Genomic DNA, 24476 nt, shown 5'->3' on the forward strand with positions numbered 1-24476 from the left:
TATTTATTTATTTATTTTTGGTGGAACTTGCCAGGGAAGTGCTTATTCCACTGAGCCATCTCCCCGGCCCCCTTTTTTTCTTTTGCTCAGTTTTAATTCGAGGAAAGCACGTGCTGAGAACACATATATTTTGGAAATTTAAAAAGTACTTTTCCTCTTAGGACATTATTTTCATTGAGACAATGCATAATAGGGTTGAGGTGATAGCTCAGTGGCACAAGTGCCTGCCTGGCAACTGCAAGGTCTTGAGTTCAATTCCCGGTACCGAAAGAAAAAAAAAGTAAAAGTCAGATGAAGATAACTGTATTAGAGAGCAACAAATCAGTCTCAGAAGATGAAGCGCACATTTGCTTTCAGTCTAGCCGAGGACAGAGCAGGAAGAAAAGGAGCTAGGTCAGTTATAAGAAGACATGGTCAACCCTTGAAAGGAAATTGACAAATGAGTTCATTAAATGTTGGGGTGAGTTTCTTAGGAGGTAGAGTTTTAAAAGTTTTTTAAAAGAATACAAAATGGTAATACAAAAGCATAGCACTAGAAACAGTACAAAATTTCACTAAACAAAACAATAGGAATTCAACAACCGTTACTATATTGCATGATGTTATCTTTAAATTAGTTGTTTAGGTTACCAGATATAAACATGTAAGATGGGGTTAAAGAAAAAACAAAATATGTGAAGACCTGATTTTTGTATATGACTTGAAGTGGTTCATACTCAGGACAAGGGAACTGACCAAATGTTCTCATAGATTCTTCTTTCCAGAGCTGTGCCCTGAGAACACTGTACATACAGTGTTTATCGCCCTCTATGCTTCCCTCAAAAAAAAAAAAAAAATTGTGCTTGGTAGGAGAGGCTACACACAGGTGTTTGTATCCATTTGCATCTGGATAGACTTTTATTTATTCATTTTAAAATTAATTAATTTATTTGGTACAGGGTCTTGCTATGCAGCCCAGATTCATGGGATCCTTGTGTCGTCCTCTCTGTGACCTCGGATTGCAGGCATGAACCCCTAAGTGAGGTTTTGGTGCCTGGCACAGGGTTACAAGACTACGCATCATGCGGTACCAAGGATCAAAACTGGATCCTTGCACTTGGCAGGCACTTAGTCCGCCAAACTATCTCCCAGCTCTGGATAGACCTCCAATCCAGCTTCATTGACAACCACCAAGACAGTTAGTTCAGCATATTTGACTATCAAACTTTCTAGGTATCCAAGAAGGTTAACAAAATCTTGCACAAGTTGCATAAAACATGCATTTGTAAGTAATTTTTCTATAGATTAAAGCTGATTTGATGAACACAAAACACTCTCTTTTTACTTGGAAATAATGTCAGACTTACTAGAAGTTAAAAAACCAAAAATAGCAAGCAGGTATTAGTATATCCTTTGTTTAGACTGATGTACTACAAATACCCCATTTGCTCCAGCGTTTATGTTCTTTCTCTTTCTCTCTTAACACATGTAATTCTTTTTTGCTGAAGGATTTATGCATAAGTAACATATATCATAATCACTTATTCTCAAATACTTGTGAATTTTTTAAGGATGAGGACACTCTATTATGTAACCACAGTACAGTTAGCAACTTGATAAATTTACATTGATTCAATACACAACCATGCTTGTTTCAATTTTCAGTTAACCTTACAATGTCCTTTATGACATTTACCCTGGTCCCTAGAGGATTCAGGCCAGAGCCAATTATTTCATTTAGTTTTTCTTCTTTCCAGCTTCCTTGAGTCTAAAGCATTGCCATGGCTTCTCTTTGTCTTGTATGTTATTAACAGTTTCTCCTTTACCTCTTTTTTAGTTGAGGACCTTCTCATTTTTGTATTTGTCTGGTATTTATTTTTGATTATATTGAGGTTATACATACTTAGCCAGAATACTGCACAGATGACGTACTCTCAATGCTGTATTCAGAGGTACATGCTGACTGTCTGGCTCTTGCTACTGTTCATTTGAATACTGAAACAAGATTTCACTTGATTTTTCCACTTTCTAATGACTGCTTTCTTTCTCCTTCATAACTAAGATGCCACCAGCATGCGGACACTTCTAGGCCATAAAAATACCCTGCTTCTCATTGAAACATCCTCCCAGATTCAACGTCCCTTCATGATTTTTTTCTTATTTTAATCTTAACCTAAATGTTTGCAAAATGATAGTTTATCAGCTCCAGTGCTCTCTTCCATTTATTAGTGAGTCTATAGCCCTGGCAAATAAAGGAGAACCTTCCCTCTTATCTATACATTTCTCTCTCTGTCCTCCCCATGCCTGTCTCCCCTTCTCTTCCTCTCTCTCTCTCTTCCACCCTCTCTCTGTTCCTATCTTCTGTATGGGTCAGTGAAATCCTGTTCTTTAAAGATTTCTAAATTGTATGTGCCTCATCATTCTGGTGCTGAGTTGTGCCAGACTCAGCTGGGGAGCCCCTTCAAGCTGCCGCCTGTGCCGTGATGATGAGAGTCATTCTGGAGTAGTTCTTTACTTTCTGACCTAAGGAGTGTTCCAGGACAGCTCTGTTCCAAGACCGAGGCAGGCTCCCTCGGTGAGCACCTCAGGAGGCTGTGTTCTTTAGGAGCAGCAGCGCCTTCATAATTATTTAAGGTTCTCCTCAGCTCCTGCGGACCAATGCGGGGAGTGTTGCTGTCTCATTTCTCCCTGTAAATTGTTTTTCCAGATTTAATTTCTCCTTTCCTTATCTTTCATAGGATCACTCAAGACTGACCACCATGATGACACTGATATACTGATTTGGGGTAATTCAGCTGGACACAAGGAAAACTCAGAGTTCTGGGCTACCTCGGGTCCACTGCAAGCCTTTGGACTTGAACTCTGTGTGTGCCTAGGCTTTGGGTCCCACCCATTCATGTCTGATCTATAGTTTATGGACCTCAGCTATCACTACTGAGGACTTTTGAGACTTTTGCTCTGTACCCCAGGAGGGCAAACTGCCAAGTCTCAGGCCACAATCCCAGAAGACTGCCCTCACTTCTGACACTAATTGCAAGTTTGGGAGGATTCCCAAACCATGTTTAGCTTTTAGAATTTACTGGAAAGGATCACAGAATTCACCAGAAGTTGTTAGATTAACACATATGGTTTATTATAGGGCAAGGATGCAGGTTTGGAAGGGGTGGAGCTTGCATGTACTGGACAAGCTCTCTACCACTGAGCTACAACTCCAGCCTCAAGGGATGTGTATCATATCTAAGGCCAGAGAGGTAGAGGGCAGGGTCCAAGAGGAGTCCAGGTGCATTTATGCCACCATCGGCCCATGGAGTCACGCCCTTCTCCTGGCACAGTGCATGCCATACCCACAGAGCATTGCCCACCAAGGAGACTTGCCCTGAGCCTTCGTGCTGAGAGACATTATTGGGACTCATGCTTACATGACTCCTCAGCCCTTCCCAGAGATAGATCTTTAGTCTCCTGTTCATACAGAGTAGAATGGATTTGGCATGGCCCAAAGCCCATCAGAAGTCACTATTAGACTATCCAGTGGCCGAAGACCCAAGGCAAACACATGCTCCCATAAGGCAAGACATCCCAGAGTTCTGGAGACCATGTCTTAGCACATTTCAATTTAGGGAAGGCTAGCGCTCCACGCACTCCACACTGTCATTGAGCCCTTCCATTCCCTATTACCTCATGCCTTTCGGTTGAGTGTTAAGTCATGACAGAGGAGAGGGAAACACTTCTTGCATCATAGCATCGCTCCACTCACCACTGTGCTACCTTCCTGCTGTTGGAGGCTGTGTGAGGTGGAAGTACAGCCAATGCAGAAAGAACCAATTCCAGGAACTCAATGATTGAGGGCTAAGGAGTACAAGAGGAGACATGATTGGAAGACATGCTAGTCTGCATTTAGGGTATGAAATTTTGTGGGAAATGTAAGATGACCAGAAACATATAGTCTATCTTTGCCTGCATAGTTTAGGAATTTATGAATGTCATCAACAAAGCACAGAAATAACAAATGATTGAGTCACTGGAAGCCGGTGTTCACAGACAGCTCAAGGGATGACTTAGTATAATGAGGACATGGTTTTGGGGAGCTGCAAAGGTAAGAATAGCTGCAGTGCTTCATCACAAACAGATTCTGAAGAGGCAGGGCATTGTGAGGGATAACGTGCTTCTTCCTTTCCTCTTGTGGAGAGGTACAGCAATTTGGCCAAGGTAGCAACTTTGACCATAAAGAACAGGAAGAGATGGATTCTAGACACTAAAAAAGATCTTGTTACTTTTTCTTCAGTGCTGAGGAAGAAGCTCAGGGCCTGACAATGCCAGGCAAGCTTGCTAGGAAAATCTTCCCATATACAGTTTGAAAAATCAACATACCAAAATGCTCTTCTCTATCAGTAGGTCTAAATAGTTACTGGTAATTAATTGTCACTTACATGATATCATAAATTTTAATCCATTTATCATTCAGTTTTTATAGCAAACTTAAAGAAATTATTAACCTACTGTCCTGCAATCTGAAGGGCAACACTATTCCTGGCATATCTTGTACCTGTCCTGTCCCAGCTCCGACTTTTTCACCATGGAGCTTGATTCATAGTACCAGAGACTGAGTTTTAGACATTAGGTGAAGATGATCAATATATATTTTTGGTCTTAGGAGTTATGCTACCAGTTGTGATCCTCTACATTATTGGTGGGAATGTGAACCACTACAACTATTATGGAAATCAGTATAAAGATTCCTCAAAAAAAAGAAATTCCTTTCATTCAAGTTACAGTTTTTCTAGCTATCTTACAAAAAAACCTTAACGATATATTACAGTGGCACATGCATATTCATATTTATAGCAGCCTAACCCACAATACCTAACTAAATCTTGGAGCAACCGATATGACCAATGACAGATGAATAGATAAGGAAGATGTGAGGTTCATATATGTCTTGGTTATTTTTCTTTCATTGCTCAGACAAAATACCTGATGCCCAGAATAAAGGAAAGCAGGGTTTTATTTAGCTCGCAGTTTGTGGAGGTTTCAGGCTATACTCAGCGGCTCCAAGGCAGGGTGGCATGGCACAGGTCCAAGCAGCAGAAGGATAGTGAAGCGCCAAGAGCACAAGGGCCGGGGGAGCAAGCCTCTTTTCTCCCCTTATACTCTCTGCAAGCTACTTGCTCTCGGGTGGGTGTGGCACTTATACCATCTCTTGCACAGGCTCAGGATGTTTGCAAAGTGAGGACTGGCCCCTGCTGAGTGTTTAGTTAAACTTCTAAACTTCTCAAGTTGACACAAGGTGTCAGCCATAACAATACATAATGGGGCGCTGCTCAGTCATAAAGAAAGATACATTTGTCTTGTGTAGGAAAATGGATACGCCTTGAGACCACAATGCTAAGGGTAATAAATCAGACACATAAAGTTAAATATTGCCTGTGTCTTGTTATATGAGAAACTCAACGTGTAAATAGTTTAAAGAGTAAAGTAAAAGACAGATGGGGCCAGCGAGATAGCTCAGTGGACTAAAATGCCTGCTTAGGCTAGCACAGGGACTGTGGTTCAATCTCTTGCAGCCACATGCTGTGTCAGCCCCACCCCCCAGGGTGGGCTGAGCCTGCCATGGAGTCCAGGAGGTAGTGACCTACACCTATAATCCCAGTGTTGGGGAGGCTGAAAGTGGGAATATCACTATGAGTCCAAGCTGCATAGTGAGACCCTACAACAACCAAATACATTAAAATGAATAAATAATAAAAGACAGATAATGGGCAACAGGGAAGTAGACTTTGTGAAGAGGGTGCAGCATGTGGTGCCAGGGATCAAACCGTGGTCCCTGTGCTTGCCTGAGTAGGCACTTTAGTGCTCTGAGGAAGAAATAAGGGACAAGGAGTAAGAAATAAAAGGGATTAGGAATAATTCAGTAGGTATTTAAAAAGAAAAGAAAACAAAAAGCTATAGTTTCTTACCAGATCAGCACCTACAATGGATGCCTGTCATTTTGAGCAATCTAGTGTTGGATCCTCAATCCCCTTGTGGACACCCTGTCTTCTGTGGGGTGTCCCTGTCGTGCAGAGTTTGTGGGAGCTGAAGAATCTGTCACTATGACAATGAAAAGGACCATATGCACCTTACTCCAATGCAGCCACAATTCTAAGCCTCAGCCACCTGGGCATGTCCACCTGGGAATTTATGGTTCTACTTTTAGCATATGTGCTATCAAAGGGAACACCCACCTGGGAATTTAAATCTTGAGCTCATGTCTTAGGTACGCAGGGGCTTAGAGGTGACTGAACAGCAACTGCTGTGTTGCTTGTACTCCTGCTGTCTTCCCCTCTAGACAACCTTGGTTTCTGACTGTTTTCCAAGATTCACTTCACCATCTTTCCACTGATTTTCTGATATTTTCCAACGTTCCTTCAATAATTCTACCTTTTTTCGGGCCAGGAAGATGGCTCAGTAGGATAAGCGCTTGACTGGCAAACATAAGGATCTGAGTTCAATCCCCGGTTCTGCCAAAGAGAGAGAGAGAGAGAGAGAGAGAGAGAGAGAGAGAATATAATTCTACCTCTTTCTTTTTACATAAAATTACTTGAGCTGGCTATGTCTCAGAAAACAATGAAACTGTTGATGTGGTGTCACACTGCTGCAATCCCAGCACTCTGGCAGGCTGAGGCAGAATGATTGCAAGTGGAAGCCCAGCCTGGGCAATTCAGCAAATTAGTGTGTCCCTGTAACAAACAAACAAACAAACAGGAAAAGGGGTAGGGATGTAGCTTAGAGTGAAGGTCTGGGTCCAGCCTCTAGTAATACACTTATACACATGAGTCCTATCTGAATCAGCATACTGTTTAGTGCTAGGTTTTTGCCTTCAGTAGTTTGGAATCAAGAGTATTTCTATTTTTCAGTCAAATCTTGAAAATAACAATAATTGTAGCTCATTTTGCAATGTCTAATACATTTAAAGTGATCTAGAAGCTTGCGAATAGTATAATGGGAAATTTTTATTTCAAAGTCAAAGCATGGAGAGTACCTAAGAAGATGTTTAATCTTTGATGATAGTTTCATTTTGAGGGTATAACAACAACTATATCAGCTTTGAAATTTTTGCTATACATAATATATCTTAAAACATTGTGAAATGGTCAGCGGTGTATGACGGGTCTGCCCCCTACAAGAGTCTGCCAAGTCAACATGGCTCCGAGCCAGCGTGGCGTGGGAACCCTAAAGCAAGCACGTGCCACTCCTCGGCTAAGTGCTGCCTTCTTCTTCCCCCTGGTTAACCTCAGCTTCCTCTTTTTTTTTTTGGCTTGAGCCAAGCCTCCCTGAGTAAGCACCTGTTACCCCTCCGCGCTGCCCATGAAGACTCCACCTCTAACCCAGCCCCATAAATTCTTTGATCCCCTGTCTCCTCCTCCAAGAGTTCTTGCTTCTCTTTGGCAGCCCTCCACACCGAGCAGTGGTTTTCTGTACTTCTCTCCATCTTCTCATTTGCACAGGAGGAAAGAACATTACAATATAAATCTAAAAAGGGAGGGCACTCTTGATATGCTTATTTTCTCAAAGTTTCAAAACAACCAAATTTATTTTGTTTTTCTAAAAACTAATTTTATTGAGAAACAAATAGCAATGAGATAGTTTCAAAACCGATTAGAAGGACAGTTTCAATAATTAGTACATTGCATATTGTTGTCTTTGTTGTAGTTATTCATAGTACAAGACGCAGACATGCTATCCTGTCCAACCACTATTAGTACAAACCTTTCTTCTCACTGAGTTAAGAGAAAGTAGCTGTATATCTATCCTAACTGTTTTGTATATACAGATACAAAATGGTCCTTCATTTGTATCCCCTTTTTCTGTTTAGCTTTGTCAGAGAAAACAATATGGGACGCTTCACGAATTTGTGTGTCATCCTTGTGCAGGGGCCATGCTAATCTTCTCTGTATCGTTTCAATTTTAAGCTATGTGCTGCCGAAGTGAGCACCCAAATTTATTTTGTTCTGCAAACTAAACTATAAATCACTTAAAGCAAGAGCAGCCTTTTAAAAACAATGCAGGCACAAGCAATTTCACTTCCAGCCCTGGTGCATTTTATGAACATGGTGACAAGAAGCTGAGCTCTCCCTAAAACAGTAGCACACAGTCTCCATTGTATTTAAAATTGTTTGCATTCTGCTGGAGCACAGGTGAGTGTGCTTACAGTTCTAGAATACAGCAAGAAAAATATGAAAATAAAGTTTAGATATAAGCTTCTATGTAGAATCATAAAAAAGTTCTGCTGGAAACCACAGCTCTGCTGGTAATGGCCTTCCTCACCCATTTAATTTTGTAAATTGCACCATTCTAGGCATAAATAGAGTCACACCTTCTCAGTGGGGTTCGAACCACAGCAACCTGAGCCTGACTGCTTTATGGAAGCAGCCACTTAAAGAACTGAGCTCAGACCCAAAAGCTACAACTCTTGTTGCATAGGTCCTGCTTTACCTTGGTCTTAACCATCCAGTAGAAAAGTATGAAGACGAAATATAGGAAATAAAGCCATGCTGTTATGTTGAGCTGTGGGGGACTCAGGTCAATAATTTCTGACATTACCAGTTAAACAGAAGACCCAATGCTATTATGGACTACTGGACTCTTTTAGAATATTTTGCTGAGTTTACACACCTATAATATTCAATAACGGAACTTAGAAAAAATGGGGTATACTGATGAATGTCCATTTTGTATTTGTGTATTCCAAGTGGTTAGGATAGATATATAGTTGCATTCTCTTAATGAATAGAATGATTTGTTCTAATGGTGTTTGTAAATAAAATCACAAGTCTGCATCCTGTACAGCAATTAACCACTAAGAAGAATATATGCAGTGTGTTATTTGTTGAAACTGTACTTCCGATTTGATTTGAAACTGTCTCATTGCTATCTGTTTATCAATAAAACTTTGGAAAAAAAAAGAATACAGATAGACTGAACGTGAAAGAAAACAGTAAGATTCTTCTAGACTATATATGAAAATATTATTTGTTAATGAAGCTAAACTTTGGAGTACTGGAAAAGAAATACCAAACACAATAGGGTGATGCAGCAATAAATATTTTATAAAGGAAGAAAAAAAAAAGAACTGAGCTAAGGGGCAGGCCCCCTCACACCTTCTCAGTCACCACTTCTCCTTACCCAGCCTAAAGGGAGCTACCTCTCTTCTATGTACCTGCAGCAATTATTTTCCTCCAGTGGCAGAAAAGTAGGTAAGACAAAAACAGACTGTTCATCATTTAGACCTATGATGTGTTTTTTCATATGCATGTGCCTTGTTTTCTTAAATAGGTCTTTCAAAAGATTGAGCCCGGCCTTACACAAATACCGTGACTTGATCAGTATTGAATTCCACTTCTGCCCTTCAGGTCCACTTTTATCATCCTAGTACAAAGTTCTGCAAATATGTCTCCTGCTATCTTTCCAGTTTTGCCTTATCTTCATGCCACATGTGCTATTTTTTATGAGGCTCTTTTTTCCTACAAATAAACTCATTTTCTTATCTAAATTGATTTATTGTCCAGAAATGAAAAACCATTTCTATTTGTCCTGAATTGAAACATCATAAATATAAATACATAAAACAATAGTGCTGTTGTTTATTAAACTCTATTCAGCTACTATTGCCTTTGGGCTTTGAGCCTCATGCAAGGGAGTAGATGGTACAGAAATTTCTTCTTAGCTGATCAGAGGAATGTGGAGGGGGACTACCTTTCTGGCTATTAGATTTAATGTCAAGTTATCTACCTCATCCAGACTACCCCCTGTAGCATCGGCACCAGAAATCTGCTAAATTGAGGAGCACCAGCAGAAAGCGAGTAGCTGGAGCTTGAGAAATGTGTCTGCACAACTCATTCTCCAAGCTTGCCCTTCCACGCTAAGGCCACACAGTACATGTTGCATCGTTATCCAGGCTTTCATTTCCTTGTGTATTCTAGCTATTTTCAGCCTTCACTTTACCAGAGCCATGATCACAAGATCACTGAGGTGGAGGCCTCCCAGAACTCCCACACAGCCAGGTATTGCCAGTTATACTTCCTACCTAGAGTCTAGCACCTGGCTTCTCAAATGCGCAGCATCAGAGCTGGACATCCCTCCTTTGTGAGCAACCAACGTGACAGTCCAGGGTGATCTTTTCTCTCCACAAAGGACCAAGTGCACAGTGAATGCAGAGGGATCTGAGCTTGGCTCTAGCCCTGGCATTTCCATTGTTCTCTCCTGAGTTCCAATCACTCCTGACACTCTTCACAGTTCATGTCCATAAAGGGAAAGGAATCATAAACAAGCTAAATATATTCCAGTACGTGAGCCTGGTTTAAAGTAGTTGGAGGACAACTGAGCTATAAAGTCATGCTGAAATTACCCAGAAATCACTTTGTTTTAAACAAAACGGTAAGGCATACTGGAGTGAGCATGGTCACAATACTCAGACCGTAACCTGGGCCTTCCCTGCTCCTGGCAGCAAAGAGGTTCTGGAAGCCTCAGTCATTTGTTAGGTGAGAGATTTAGACTTCACTGAAATCATTTAATTACTTACAAACATTTTTGGTTCTGAGAAAAAAAATGCAGGAATCAAATTTGTGGTTGACCCTGAAACCATAAAATGGTACAAACCCAAGTAGGAATTAACATTTGGAAACTGGCCTTCACAGAATACTTTTAAACATTTCATATGAGTAAGAATAAATAGGAATTACTTATGAGAGAAATATACTTCTCCAATACAGCCATGTTAATTTTTAAAAATATATTTAGTACAGGGTTTACAGGGTCTCACTACACGGATCGGACTTATAGTGATCCTTCCTGTTTTCAGCCTCCCAAGCACTGGGATTATAGGCGCGCACCACCATGCCCAGTCTCAATCACCATCTGGCTATATTAGTGTATAAAGTTATTTCACATAATATTTCTGAAGGAATTTAGTAACAAATAATATTTGCCTGCAAATCTATGTTAGGAAATTGTTTACTCTTACGAAATGTTAACAATACCTAACTCTTAAGCCAACAAACTTGTCTGAGAATGTACCATATTTGAACACTAAACACTTAGACCAGGTCACTTGCTAAGTCATTTGTTCCCTGAAAAATTAGGTATTGTACTTACAAGAGGCACACAGAATTCAGAGACAAACTACAAAGCCAATCTGTTCATCATCCTAGGAACACTGTGTTTTAGGAAAAAAAGCAAGTCTCTGGAGTTCTGCTAAACTTCTGTGAATAGAAAAGCTGATATCTCTGTAGCCATTTCTATCATTACAAAAACTCAGACTCCAGCTCTGTACTGACAGCTCTCACAATCTCTTGGTTGAAGAGGGCATTTAGAAAAGAACAGAGAACGTCATTTTTTGTGAATAAAATTGGTCCCTATGCAGGATGAAGCTCAAATCCACCCGAAAAATGAAGCTGCCATTCTCTAGTTCTTCTTAGAGTGTCAGGCTTCCCAATTAATCAGAACTGGAAAACTGATGAATTATATGGGCTTTCCCCTAAAACCATGCAAAATATGTACAACCTCTTTCACTCAGACCAGACCCAGGAAGAAATCTCCTTGACTTATTGAAAGGGTTTGCTAAGCAAACAAATTAGGGAAAGGAGAAGAAGAGAGGAGGAAGAGAGCAGAAAGATTAACTGCTAAAGAGAAGAACTTTTAACCATGCTGCAGTGCTTTTAAGGGAGCTCGAATGTAGCTCAATGGTGGAGCACAAAGCTTCATTGCTGGCACTGCCACAAAACAAAGCAACCGATTCTCAAAACACTCACTTGTACATTGATAATTTAGTTCACTAAAGCATGTAAATTATGGGACTGTTATTCCAGTTACTAGAGAGCTCAAGATTTCTGCAAAGTTGCTAAAGAGATACAGCTTTTCATGGAGTTGGAGTTAGGAAGTTTAAGCTACTTTACACACTAATTTTGAATCTAGCCTAGTTTTCAGTGAAGTGCTCGTGCATTTCAGGTACGATGGTAAATTTTTGACAGAGAAAGCTTCCAGAAATGATATGCTGTCTGAGATTTCCTCGGAGTAATGGTGGGGGTGGGGGTGGGATTGGGTGACTCTATTAGCATAAACAAGATTGGCCTCGGGGTGATCAGTGTTGAAGCTGGTAATGAATACCTGCAGGCTGCTTATACTACACTCAATACTTGTTTGAGGCCAGGTATGGCGGCACACACCTAGAATCTCAGCACTCTTGGAGTCTGGGGTCAAAGGATCACAAGTTCAAGACCAGGTTGGCTAATTTAACCACTTAAGACTTTGTCTCAAACTTAAAAAAAAAAAAAAAAAAAAAAGCCTTCCGATGTAGTCCAGTGTAAAAGTCCTGGTTCAATTACCAATGCTAAATGAAGAGAAAGCAAGAGAAAGAAAAACATCACTTGAAATTGCCCACAGTAAAGTTTTTAAGAGACTTGTTTGTTTGTTCATTTGTTTGTTTGCTTTAAAGGAGCGGCCCAGGACTGGGCTTAGTAGTAGAGAGCTGCCCAGCATGCTCGTAGCCCTGAATTCCGTCTTCCACCCTGGGGGAAAAAAGGCAGTTCCCAAGAGAGCAAATGGCCAGGAAAGGAGAGGGACAGCAAAAATGTACACAAAGATACAGCGCTGAAGGAAAAGCTCCTAAGAGGCAGCTGCTGGGAGGGTGGGAGGGCGCAGCCGGAGCAGGTCTTGGGCCTGGGCTGGGCTGCAGGTTGCATTCTTTCCTCCTCTGCACCACACAGGAGAGAAGAGAAACCTCTGGCACCCTGCCATGGGTCAACCTGTAATGAACCCCAGAGATGCCATTAGTGTCCCTCACAGGCTCAGCCTTGAACTCTGTGCACACCCTTCCCTGCTGCACACCCTCCAAGTGCACCTCCTTCTCCAGTCTCATCTGGGTAATGACCTGAGGTCACAGTATTATGGTGTTTCTGTCATTTGCATTTTCACATTCAAGACCTTCTCCCATTGGTCTGTGGGGCTAGGGCCTGAAGGAGGATGGGCCTAAGGGGTGGGTGTTAACAACAGTACTCTGATTTTATTAGTTGTCACACGCTAGGTGCAAGGTGAAGGAGATTTTCACGTGGTGGCCCCAAGGCTAATGAATACACCTGTGCAAGACATCAGCAAGAGCAGCAGGCAGCGTGGAGCAGAGCAGACAGCACAAGAAAAAGAGCAGCCTGCATGTTTATTGTACAATTCTTATACAGGTTGTTATCTTATATTTATATTCTTACAGAGTGCTGTAACCAGTACTATGTGTGTTTAACTGTGCTAAGTCGTGGCTACATAACTGCATCCCACTGTGCGTCTGCACTAGATAAACAGAGGCACATTCTTGGGTGTCCTTAGCTCAGGTGTTCTGAGCTTTGAAGCAGTGTGAGTGGCTCCCCACAGCAATTGAAAAAGGCAGTTATAGTTTTGTATTTACAGAACTACAATTAGGACCATTAATAATGGGTAGTGATATTTAGCAGTTGACAAACTTTTGTAGCTAATGGGTTTGGTTTTTAGACAGTAAGAGCAAGCATTGTGTCTGTATAGCTAAGCAGATATTAAATTGGGAATTTGCATTTAAGTTAGTTCCCCTAAGTTGTGTCTGATCACCTCCCCTTCATGTACCTGATGTCTTCCAGTCAGACTAGTTCACCCTGGTTACCTTTTGTGCCCTCTCTCAGTCAAGAGGGAAAGAGGGAGGATGCTCTTATAGATCTGGGTCTAGCAAAGTGCCTCAGTTTACTGGGTGCGGATCTATGAAATTTGAATTCATCATGATGTGCCTGGCTTGGGTCCGGCTGCTGTGCTCAGCTTCTTCCTGCTGCAGCCCTTAGAAGTAAACCCACTGCTTCCCTCTGGCAAGATGATCTGGTGGGGGTGGCAAGATGGAAGATAACTAATCCCGCCTTGATTAGCTGGATGGGTCTGGCCCCTTGCCTCTCTGCAGGGACTTGAGCTGCAGAGTTTCATACCAGGCCTGTATGCTGGACCTGGGCTGGGTCTGGAGGGGTCCTGAGAGCAGGGCGGATGGTCTCACTCACACACCCGGCCTGGGCTGGGTCCAGAGGGGTCTGGTGGGCACGGCAGAGCAGGCAATTGAAAAAGACTTTTGTCCAAAGATGAAGTGATTGTTGTGTTACAAATCAGCTTTGTTGAGAAATTTGGTTTAGTTTTTCTTTCGTCTCCTCCCAGGGACAATCAAGAGCCTGGCCTGGACACCTGCATGCATTTAAGTTAGAGCTATAAAGGAGAAATGAGAAAGCCTGCACCACAAAGGAAGAGAGGAGGAGACAAGGTGAGAGGGAAAGCTAGATGCTGGGATTCTTGTTTTCTCTCCTGAGCCTTGTGGAGTAGCTTGTGGCAGTCTTGGGGCTCTCACAAATGCGCTGACATTCTAGAAGGCAGCAGTCCTGCCCCCTGCTCACGGCTCTAGTCTGCTCCCTGCCTTACTCCAGTGGTAGCTCCACCAAAGCAGCACAACAAGTTTTTGTTTATTAAATCAGATGAACTATGAGATTAGTATTCAAATTATTAAATACCTTTTTACCCAAGATTTGTGCAGATAAAGCTCCATATGGTGGAACCTACAGTTTCCAACTGTAGCTGAGGCTTGAGGAATGATCAAGCTGCAGCTGGGACGAGGGTCAGCAGGCCTGTGACTGGACTTCCAATGCCAGGGGTGAGATAAAATCCACAGAGGCCAGAATGCAATGGGAAACTCAGCCAGAACTACAGTCTAAGGAAAAAGCAAAAGTTAGGCAGACCATTGGGAGGCTGAGGCAGGAAGATAACTACTCTGAGGCCAACCTGGGCTGCAAACCCATTTCAGGGTCAACATGGCCTCCATAGAGAGACTATCTCGCATGGAAGAAGAAAAAGGAGAATGAGAAGGAGGAGGAGGAGAGTAGAGGAAGGAGAAGAAGGGGAAGAAGGGGAAGAAGGGGAATAATACTAAGAAGAAAAAGGCAAGAACAAGAACAGCAACAAAAAGAAGACAAGGAGAAGTTAGGCAGGCTAGAGCCTCAGGATCAGGCAAGCAGACTCCACCAAGCTGAGATGCCGTTTACCAGAAGCATGATGGCCAGGAGCAACCAGTAGATAAAGGATACTGTTGCAGAGATGAGGCAGAAGATGCAGCTCAGATTTACCCTTCTTTTCTCCAGCACCTCCAGGTTTTCTAATCCCATGAAGGAGCATCATGGAACATAAGGAAGAAGGGGAGGGAGAAGGGGAGGGGTGTACGTGTTGACTGGATTAAGGAATATAGTACCTAGAAGTTTTGAAAAGCATACTTTTGGGTGTGTCTGTGAGGGAGCCTGAAAGAAGAGCTTATAATCTGAGTAGGCACAGCAGGCAAAGGCCCATCTTCAATATGATTGATGATGTCCAATGGGATGGACCAACTGGTCTACCCTCTCCAGTGCTGGGATTTGCTCCAGTTAGAAGTTCAGGGCTTACACTTGCTGTTCTCCTGGGTTCTAGGTCTTTTGACTTGGACTGAACCACACTGCCATCACCATAAAGTCTCTGTCCTGAAGGTGGCTGTCTTGGGACCCTCAGCTACCATAATCCCATAAGCTAATTCCCTAAGGAATCCTCTCCTCTCATATATCTACATCCATATTCTATTTGTGCTGCTTCTCTGGAGATCCCTGGACAATGTAGGTAACATTGGAGGAGGGAGGGAGAGAGAGAAAGAAGAGGGAATTAGATTAGACTGAACATTTATTAAGTTTTCGTTATTGCTTCCCCTACAATGGACTCTTGAGAGAGACCTACATTATTTCTAAACATCTGAGCATATCGTTCTTGATTGTGATCTTGCAGGTGTATTTCCTGCAGGTTTCACTTCCATTGCTGCCTCTTGCAGAAGTGTGAGCGTTATCTCTACACCTGAGGAAGAAGCAGCTATGGCCTCTGGGCCTGGCCACCCTGATCCCACTGCTGCTCACTCTAGGGTGTTGGCCCTGTGTCCCCCGCCTGTGTCCCATGAATGGATTGATGACCTGCAAAACCTGCCGGTGATGTGACTCTAGGCTTCACACCCTACTGTCCCTTCACCCATAACGGATTTTATTATTGACTCTTCTGATCGTATTAGAGATGGGTAGTCACTCTGCCTTCGCTGGGACCTGCAAAGTAAAGGAGGGGAGGGCTGGGTTATTTGGGCTCACAGTTTCAGAGCATTGAGTCCCTAATTACCTGGTCAACTGGCATGAACAACATGATAGACAAGATGGCAGAAAGGTGTTCATCTCAGGGCAACCCAGAGTAGAGAGATGTGGAAGGGAGAAGGCAGTGCCAAGAATACCCCCTTCCATGTCACAGCCTAGCCCACCGCTTCCAACCAGGCTCCACCTTCAGAAGCACATTTAGCTATGAACTCATTGCTGGATTACCATGATCACTTTCTAAAAGCCCCATCTCTGAATACCTGAGACTTTGGGGTCATATTTTAAATCTAAACCATAACAATAGCAAATACTGGCTGATGCAAAATGCCTCCCAACCTCTACTGAGTGCTTTGGGGCAACCAGACTAGAGACTGGACACAACGCCTTGCACATAACAAATTCTTCCACTGAACATCTCCAACCCCATCATCACTTAACCCTCACACTGACCTGAGGTAAGCATCGATGATACTCACATTTCTAAAGTAGTGACTTTTGCTTGACCTCCAAATAGTACATGGCACAGCTGAGACTTGAGCCCAGTGTAGCTTTAGAAGCCTCACTTTTTACCTTCTGTATGGCTTCCACTGTGTGGGGCCTGGGCCTGCTGGATGGGGGCTCTGAATTCCTGTGTTTGACCCCTGGACTTGTCAGCCCCTTCAACCAGGTACTTTCCCGAGCTGCTCTGACTTTTACACTTCTGTGATGTTTCCTGCTCCTTATACTCACTACTCAGATCTCCAGGGTCACCTTCTTGCCCAGCCCCTGTATTGGTCATCTTTCCATGGCTAGAACAAAATATCTGACACCGACAGTTTAAAAGAGGACAGTTTCTATTTGTAGTTCCCTGGCTCTGAGGCAAAGGCAGCACGGCAGAAGAGCCTGGCATAGAAAACCTGCTGAACTCACTCCATCCCAGAGGCAAAGAACAGGGAAACCACCTGAGAGAAAGAGACCAGGGTCCAGACACAAAGCCCAGTGTCATACGTCCATGATCCACTTCCTCCAGCCAGGCCCTTCCTCCTAGCAGCCCTTCCAGCTATGAACTCAGCACGGCTCACTGATGACTCCTGTGCACGCACAAGCCAAGCAACTCTCCACTTTCCAAATTCAGTCAAGCTCACAACAGTAACCACCACACTCCCCAGAGCAACATGCATTTTCATGCTATTTGGCTGTGGATAGTTCATTCATGTGGAACAATAATTACAATTAAAAAGCAGCCACCTAAACGGGACTAAGGGCCCCGTAGTGACCACTTAATGCCATATTCCTCTGTCCATTTCTGTCCAGAGAGAATGTGGCAGAGACTGTGGTTGCCTTGATAAGATCCGTCTTTCTCCCCACCAGCTTGTCTTTTCATGTAGCAGAGATCAGAAAGCAGAAAACAGCAGATGAGTCCAGTTCCTTCTTGTCATTTAGGTCCCTCTCTAATCAAAGGCCTTCATGTGAGATGTGGTTTCTGATCTATGCGAGAGGTAGGACATTCATTTTGCTGGAGTGGATCTGGGCCTTTAAAACTGTTACATTATAACATTATGCTGAGTCAGACAGTTTTATGTAGTATGTAGTTTACATGTTTGTAAAATTTAAAAAATAAAATAAAATAAAATCAACTTCCAAGACTCTTTTGGTCTTCATCCCACTCAGTCAGTTAACTGTGACTCTTACTGGTTTTCCAAAGAGGGTAGGCTTGGCATCACCTTCGATTTATCATCAGAAACTCTGTTAAATCTGCCAACAATTCTAGCTGTTAGGGAAAGACTGGGAAATAGCAATACAGAAAGACAATGTTATCAAAGGAAGTATGGTTGCCAGGCAGGAAAATCAACAAATCTCCTCTGAGTCTGCAAAATTACACCAAAGAGACAGGAACCTAAGCTTCCTCCTAGCACTCAGCATTTGTTTTTACTTGTGTATCTTTCATTATATTCTCCTTGTCTCTAGGATTTTGCATGCCTCCGACAGCTATGTGGTACAGAGAACCATAAAGTGCACTGGGGAACTTCCTGTGGGCCGGGGAGCAGAGAGAGAGAGTGAGACATCTGGATGGAGTTTTACTAGTGGGGGAGAAGGAAGCTCTGATGTATTACCCATCCTGGGAGCTGGCAACCAAGCCGTGGGCAAACCTCCTGGTGCTTGTGCAGCACTCTCTATTGTGCTCCTTGTAATAGACTTCTTGATAAAAACTGAGAAAGGCTGCAGCAATTTCCCCCCACCCCTTGCTAAGAGGCTTGTGAAATCCTTCCAGACTGAACAAAGGCATGGGAATCAGAGAGGGCATTGAGTTGTTTATTGCAAAGACTTGCAATGCTTCATGGCAGGCAATGATAGGGAGGACAAATAAACAGATGCATGCAACCCGCACCCAATGCCGGGGATTTAACCTAGGGCCTTGTGCATGCAAGTGCCAGGACTCTATCACTGACCTACACTCTCGGCCCCAAATCTAATCATACGAAAGCCAAGAGTGCAACTCAGGAGTAGATAGATCACTTGCCAAACATGCACAAAGCCCTGGGTTCAACCCGCAGTAGAGCTAAGAAAAGAAAAAGAATAAAGAAAAGAAACATAGACTGGTCCTTGACAGCTCTGTACTCCCTGCTAAAAATATAAAGTCTTGGTTTGAGATGGTGCCAATAGTTTGTTCCTTTTGGATGGCAGGGACCTTCCTTCCTGGTGCTTTCGATGCTGCCCTGGGCGTACTGTGGCAGGCAGCCACTTAGTGGGCGTTCAAAGATAACAGTGCCCCCTACTTGGGCCTTCCTTGTGTTAATGGACAAGTGCAAGCTGTACAGCTTCTTAAATAAAACAGCAGCCTTTCACGACCTCCCCCTTCCCAGCCAGCCGTCATCACCAGCTCAATTATTCACTTGGAGTTGCAAGAAGCATTTCAGACTTACTCTAGTATTCACCGTTCATCCCACCCCCGCAAGTGATGTACAAGAGAAAGAATCAGGCATTTAAATAATCACAATTTTAAAAAGCATAAAGCAGAACAGACGGTTTTATTTTAGACTTTAATAGAAGTGGATTACCATTTTCCTTAGAAAACATGGATTTGAGAATTTTGGATAAATTTCTGCTTTGCTGCCTAGTGTTGAATCCTGCGTTTTCATTTTTATTTTTTAATCTTGTCTCTCGGGGAACTAGAAAGTAGACTTTTAGAGATGGGGAAGGGAACTGGGGAATGATGGGGATGAAAATAATCAAAATACAATATATCCAATACCTGCATACCAGAATGAATCTCACTGTTGTGTATTGCTACTTGTAATAGACTTCTTGATAAAAGCAAGAGAGGCTGCACCAGGAAAGAAAAGCCTTACCTCTGCAGAGTCACCCTTTCCTCCCAGGCACTACCACTCCTGCGGCTCCGACCCCCTCCATGCAGTTACCGGAGTAGATAGCAGATGTTCCCAGGAAAGGAAAGCAAAGCTTGAATGTTTGAAATCTCTTCTGAGAACCATGTCCATGACAATGACCGTGACCTCGACCCTACCACCCCACAGCACCACCCCACTTCCAGGCACCCATGAGCACCAGTGGCTCCTCCTCCTCTGTTCACGACGTCCCCACTGTTTGGGTCTTGGTGCCGTTGTCAATACCATCAACATCTACACTGTGAACACAGGATTCTTAACTGGAGCAATCAAATGTGACTTTCCAGAAATGTATTTAATCATAAAAATGATGAGTCCATAAGAAAACAAAGGTTCAAACGTCGTAGTAAGTTTTTGAGTGAACAACTCTCCTTTTTCTCTATCCAAACCCCACTCCTTGGATGGAGCTACTTTTGAGCATTTTCTTTTTGTAAACAACTAAAAAAGTAACCCTGAAACTCTAAATAGTATACTTTTGAATGCTTGATAATCTCTATAAATCACATCTATTGACTTTTTTAACCTTCAAAATTAAGTTGGTTCATCTTCTCTCTTCTTTATTAAAGTTTTGCTTATTATATTTTTATCTTTGGCCCTGCTGTGAGTCAAGTGTAGAAATAAATGAAGGCCTACCAAATATGAAAAGCAAAGGCTATGTATTCTGAGCATGCTATAGCAAGGAACCACCCATGGTGCCTAGCATTTTGGCAGCCACTCAAAGGCAAGCAGAGGAGTGGGACAGCTCTGTTGTGAATACAAGGGGGAGGCTTCAGTTCCAGTCTCATCAGCAGCTGTTGGCATGGCAAAGTTGTAACAGCCACCTAGAAGGAGTTTTTTTCTGTGTAATTAGTTAGTGGTAAAGATTTGGCTTGTTCCGGTTGGTATCAAGTTTAAAGTAGGGGGACAGTTATGGAAGTTGTCAGTTATTCATCAAGTCCTGGACATTTGGGGCTGGTGGCTAGAGGTTAGTGTTGCTCTTCCTGGCTTGCCACAAGAGACAGAAGTAAGGCTGACTCAGGCTGGCAGCGTCTGGGTTATCTATGGGAGAAGAGGGCCTGGTTTCCCAGGGAAGATTGCTGCAGATTGTGAGTCAGTGTTCCATCTACACGTATGACACGGCCCTTGCTTGTACATTCAGTCTCTCGCAACTTAATAGAATCAACTTTGTATTTCTTGATCTTTCAGCTATAAATAGTATTTGTCCCCATTCTCTATGATTCCTGCTACCACCGCCCTCCCTCCCTCTCACTCCCAACTTTTGTTAGACATGCCATTATTTTTATATGAAGATTTACAAGAATACTATCCCTTTTAATTAAGTATAAATGTTTCTACAGTGTGACCACAGGTCAATTTTTTTTGGATGATGTCCACTTTACCTTTTTTTTTTCAATTTCTGAATTTAGTTGAACTTATAACACCACACTTACAAGAAAAAGGAAACTTTTACACAAGAAATTTGAGTTTTGCATACACAAAAATGAAATTGTCCAAAACTTATTGTAAAGAGAAAAATATTAAAGCATATACATAAAAATATTAGCTATGGAAGAACAAAATTAAATAGCATCTTATTCCACATTAGAAAGAAAACAAAAAGACCAAGTGTGTAAGAAACTAGACTAATTAAAGGACTGAAAGAAAAAAAGAAAGATCTGTCCTCTTAGAATTTTATACTTAGCAAACATACCTTTGAAAACTAAAAGTAAGATATTTTCCAGTTATACAAATTTGAAATATTCTAATACTTCCAGACATAGCATATAGGAAATAATACAGAGCATAGTTCAGAAAGTAAGAGAAGTTGCTGTATGGTCCTGGATAAAGAATAAAGAGCTCTCAAATGAATGTTATGCAGGACTATGTAAAATATATTAGATGAACCCATTTAAAAGGTCATTAAAGATTTCTACAAAATAGTATCAATCTTGTGTTGGGTTATACACTTTTTTAATGTACACATATGTGTGCGTGTATGAAAGATAAGGAAGAAGTAATATAAAGTCAATGGAAAATGGAAATATACTTTTTAAAGTTTCTAATACTAGAAAAATATCATACCATGTCTTTCAAGTAGATTGTAAATCAAAGATACAGCACAAACAAAATTAAATGTTTCAAAACAATTGAACTAAGAAAAAGTTTTCATGATAGTAAAGAATTACTAAGAATAAAACATAAGATAAATACTGGAATGGCAAATAAATGACCAGCACTTCTAATAGTTTGGGGATAGAATATCACACAAAATTCTAGTATGTCGTGGACATGGATCATGTCCATGATGCTTGCTGGTGGCCAGGTGTCACTTGTGAGACTGAACTACTGCTATTTCCTTGATAGCCATCCTGTAGACCCAGATAGGATCATGACCCATAGGGTGCAAGAGAAGTCCATTTGTAGAGTACGCTTATGGAAATATTTTGCTGCTGTATACAAAAGAATAGCTGAAAGACTGCTTTCATATACTTCTTATTCTCTTGTGTTTGTTTGTCCTATTTGGTGGGTTCTTTCCATTCTCATTCATGGAGTTGTAGTCATTTTGCTCCCTTTCTAGAACATATTTTAGTAATCTGTGTAAGTTTGACTTTGTCATCATGAAATTCTTCAGTTGCTCTTTGTCATGGAAGTATTTCACTTCTCCATTATACTTGAAAGAGAGTTTTGCAGGGTATACCAGTCTGGGTTGGAATTTGTTTTCTTGCAAGACTTGAAGTACTTTGCTCCATGCTCTTCTTGACTTGATGGTTTGTGAAGAGAAATCTGCCATTATTCTGATGGGTTTTCCTTTAAGGAGGCTGAGGAGATAGCTCAGTAGAATAAGTGCTTCCCTGGCAAGTGCAAGGGCCTGAGTTCAATCCCGGGTCCCCCCCCCAAAAAAGTGATTTTTTTAAAAGCAGCTTTTAGTATACTGTTCCTGTGCTGAATTTCTGGGAACTTGATTATTATTATATGTCTGGGTGTGTTTTTAATTGGGTTGATGTTATTTGGTGTTCTATATGCTTTGGTTACCTAAATGTCAGATTGTTTTTCATATTTTGGAAGTTTTCTGCTATTACTTCTGCCCATATTCTTTTTATATCATTTGTATTGACTCCTTCTTTCTCATTGATGTCTATTAGTCTCATGTTGTTCATCTTCATATTGTCTTGCAGATGTTGAATTTTGTTTTCCTGCAACCTAGTTGTTTTTAAAAAATCTTTTCTTACCTTTTCACCAGCTGCAATGGCATCTTTAAGGTCTGAAAGTCTATCTTAACTTTCATTCAAATGGGTTTGCCAGCTTGTGATTGAGGTTTTAATTTCCTGTATATCACTTTGAATCTGCTTCATGCATTCTATTTCTTTCCTATATTGCTTATTCAAGGATTCAATCCATCACTTTTATATTCTGCTCTATTTTTTTTGATCAGTGTCTTCTTTAGAAGCACTTAATAATTCTTTCATTATAGTTATCATTTCTTTTTTTACTTCAGAAATTATTTCTGATCTGATTTCCTCTATACATTTCTGCAGTTGTTTCTTTACTTCAGATGCTATTATTTCAGAGATTTCAGGTGTGTGATTTCCAGTTTCTTCTGTACTAGTGTCTTCTGCATTTGTTCTCAGTGGGCTCAGGAACTAAGAATGCATTTTACTCCTTTGTCATTTTGTATAGCACTGTCTTCTGACCTTTGGTGTAGAGCTTAGATAGAGTTATTACCTTAGCACCAGGTCTGGATCTATCAAGTTCAAACTCGTCCAAGTGGGTGTGGCTTGGTTGCTGTGCTCCACTTCTTCCTGCTACAGCCCTTGGAGGTGAACCCTCTGTGCCACTCTGGCAAGATGTTCTGCTCCTGAATCAGCTGGGTGGGTCTTGCCTCTAGCTTCTTTGCAGAAGGTTCTGCTGCAGGGTTCCACGCCAGTGCCTGGGCTCTGGGTCGATTCAGGACCCGTCGAGCCCCAGGCGGTCTCACTCACTCCGGGCCTGGGTCGGGTGAGGACCCAGGGGCCTTGGGCAGATCAATTGTTAAAGTCAATAATCAACATGGACGCTACCATAATTATACAAAATAATAAAATGAATATTTGCAACTTGAAAAAATAAGAGGGATTCTGTCCATGAAGAAGGAACAGAGATTCTATGTCTTTATAATCCTATACTAGTGATAAAATAATGTTTTCTTATTGGTTTTTCCTGTTACTTTTTTGCTCCGCCACATTGTTATGTAAGTACCATGTGCTAACTGCTGACGCCACTGGAGCTTTCTTACATCTTTTCTGTGCATTCTTTTTGTAAAAAAACCTTCTATTTAATTGGTACAGTTTAGATACATACAATAGCACTCACCATAAGAAATTTCCCCCTATACATGATATGTCTTGCTGTTTCTTTTTACCACATTCCCTGCTCCTCCATTCAGACCCTCTTCCCCTATTTTATTTTGTGTTTTTGAGACAGGGTTTTGTTATGCAGGTCAGGCTGGCTTAAACTGATTTTATCACCCAGGCTGGCCTTGAATGCGCAACGATCCTCCTGTCTCAGCCTCCCAAGTGCTGGGATTACAGATGTATGCCCACATTCCAGCCTTCCCTCTTATTTACAAAAGCTTTGTTTCTCTCTTCTCCTTGTATTCCTTTTTCCTGTTTCTCCCTTCCTTTCCCTCTGCACTTTCTCATTTCCTGTCATATCTGAACATTTCCTTCCCATTTCCCAACATTTATTATGAAGTTTGGCCCTTCTTTACACTTACCTTCACTTCAGAGAGACCACGTGATGTTGGAACATGTATGCTCTATTTATTTTACTTAAGAGTACAGTCTCCAGGTACATCCATCCACTTAAAGCCTCAAGGTCATCCCTCTTTATGACACAGTCACACTGCATTGTATAAAATCCTGTATCTTTATCCATTCATCGTTGATGGGCATTTGGACTATTCCAAGACTGACCTGTGACAAACGGT

At 41.8% G+C, this 24476-nt stretch overlaps 1 non-coding gene across 1 annotated transcript; it reads right to left on the reverse strand.

Annotated features, from left to right (window-relative positions):
* Positions 1 to 7844: 7844 nt before the first annotated feature.
* On the reverse strand, positions 7845 to 7951 carry LOC111816913. The gene has a single exon (XR_002821222.1). It is a non-coding gene; the product is annotated as a U6 spliceosomal RNA (small nuclear RNA).
* Between the last annotated feature and the right edge of the window lie 16525 nt (positions 7952 to 24476).

Source organism: Octodon degus, unplaced genomic scaffold (genome assembly GCF_000260255.1).
Source record: "Octodon degus isolate 3935 unplaced genomic scaffold, OctDeg1.0 scaffold00003, whole genome shotgun sequence".
In the NCBI taxonomy this organism is placed as follows: domain Eukaryota; kingdom Metazoa; phylum Chordata; class Mammalia; order Rodentia; family Octodontidae; genus Octodon; species Octodon degus.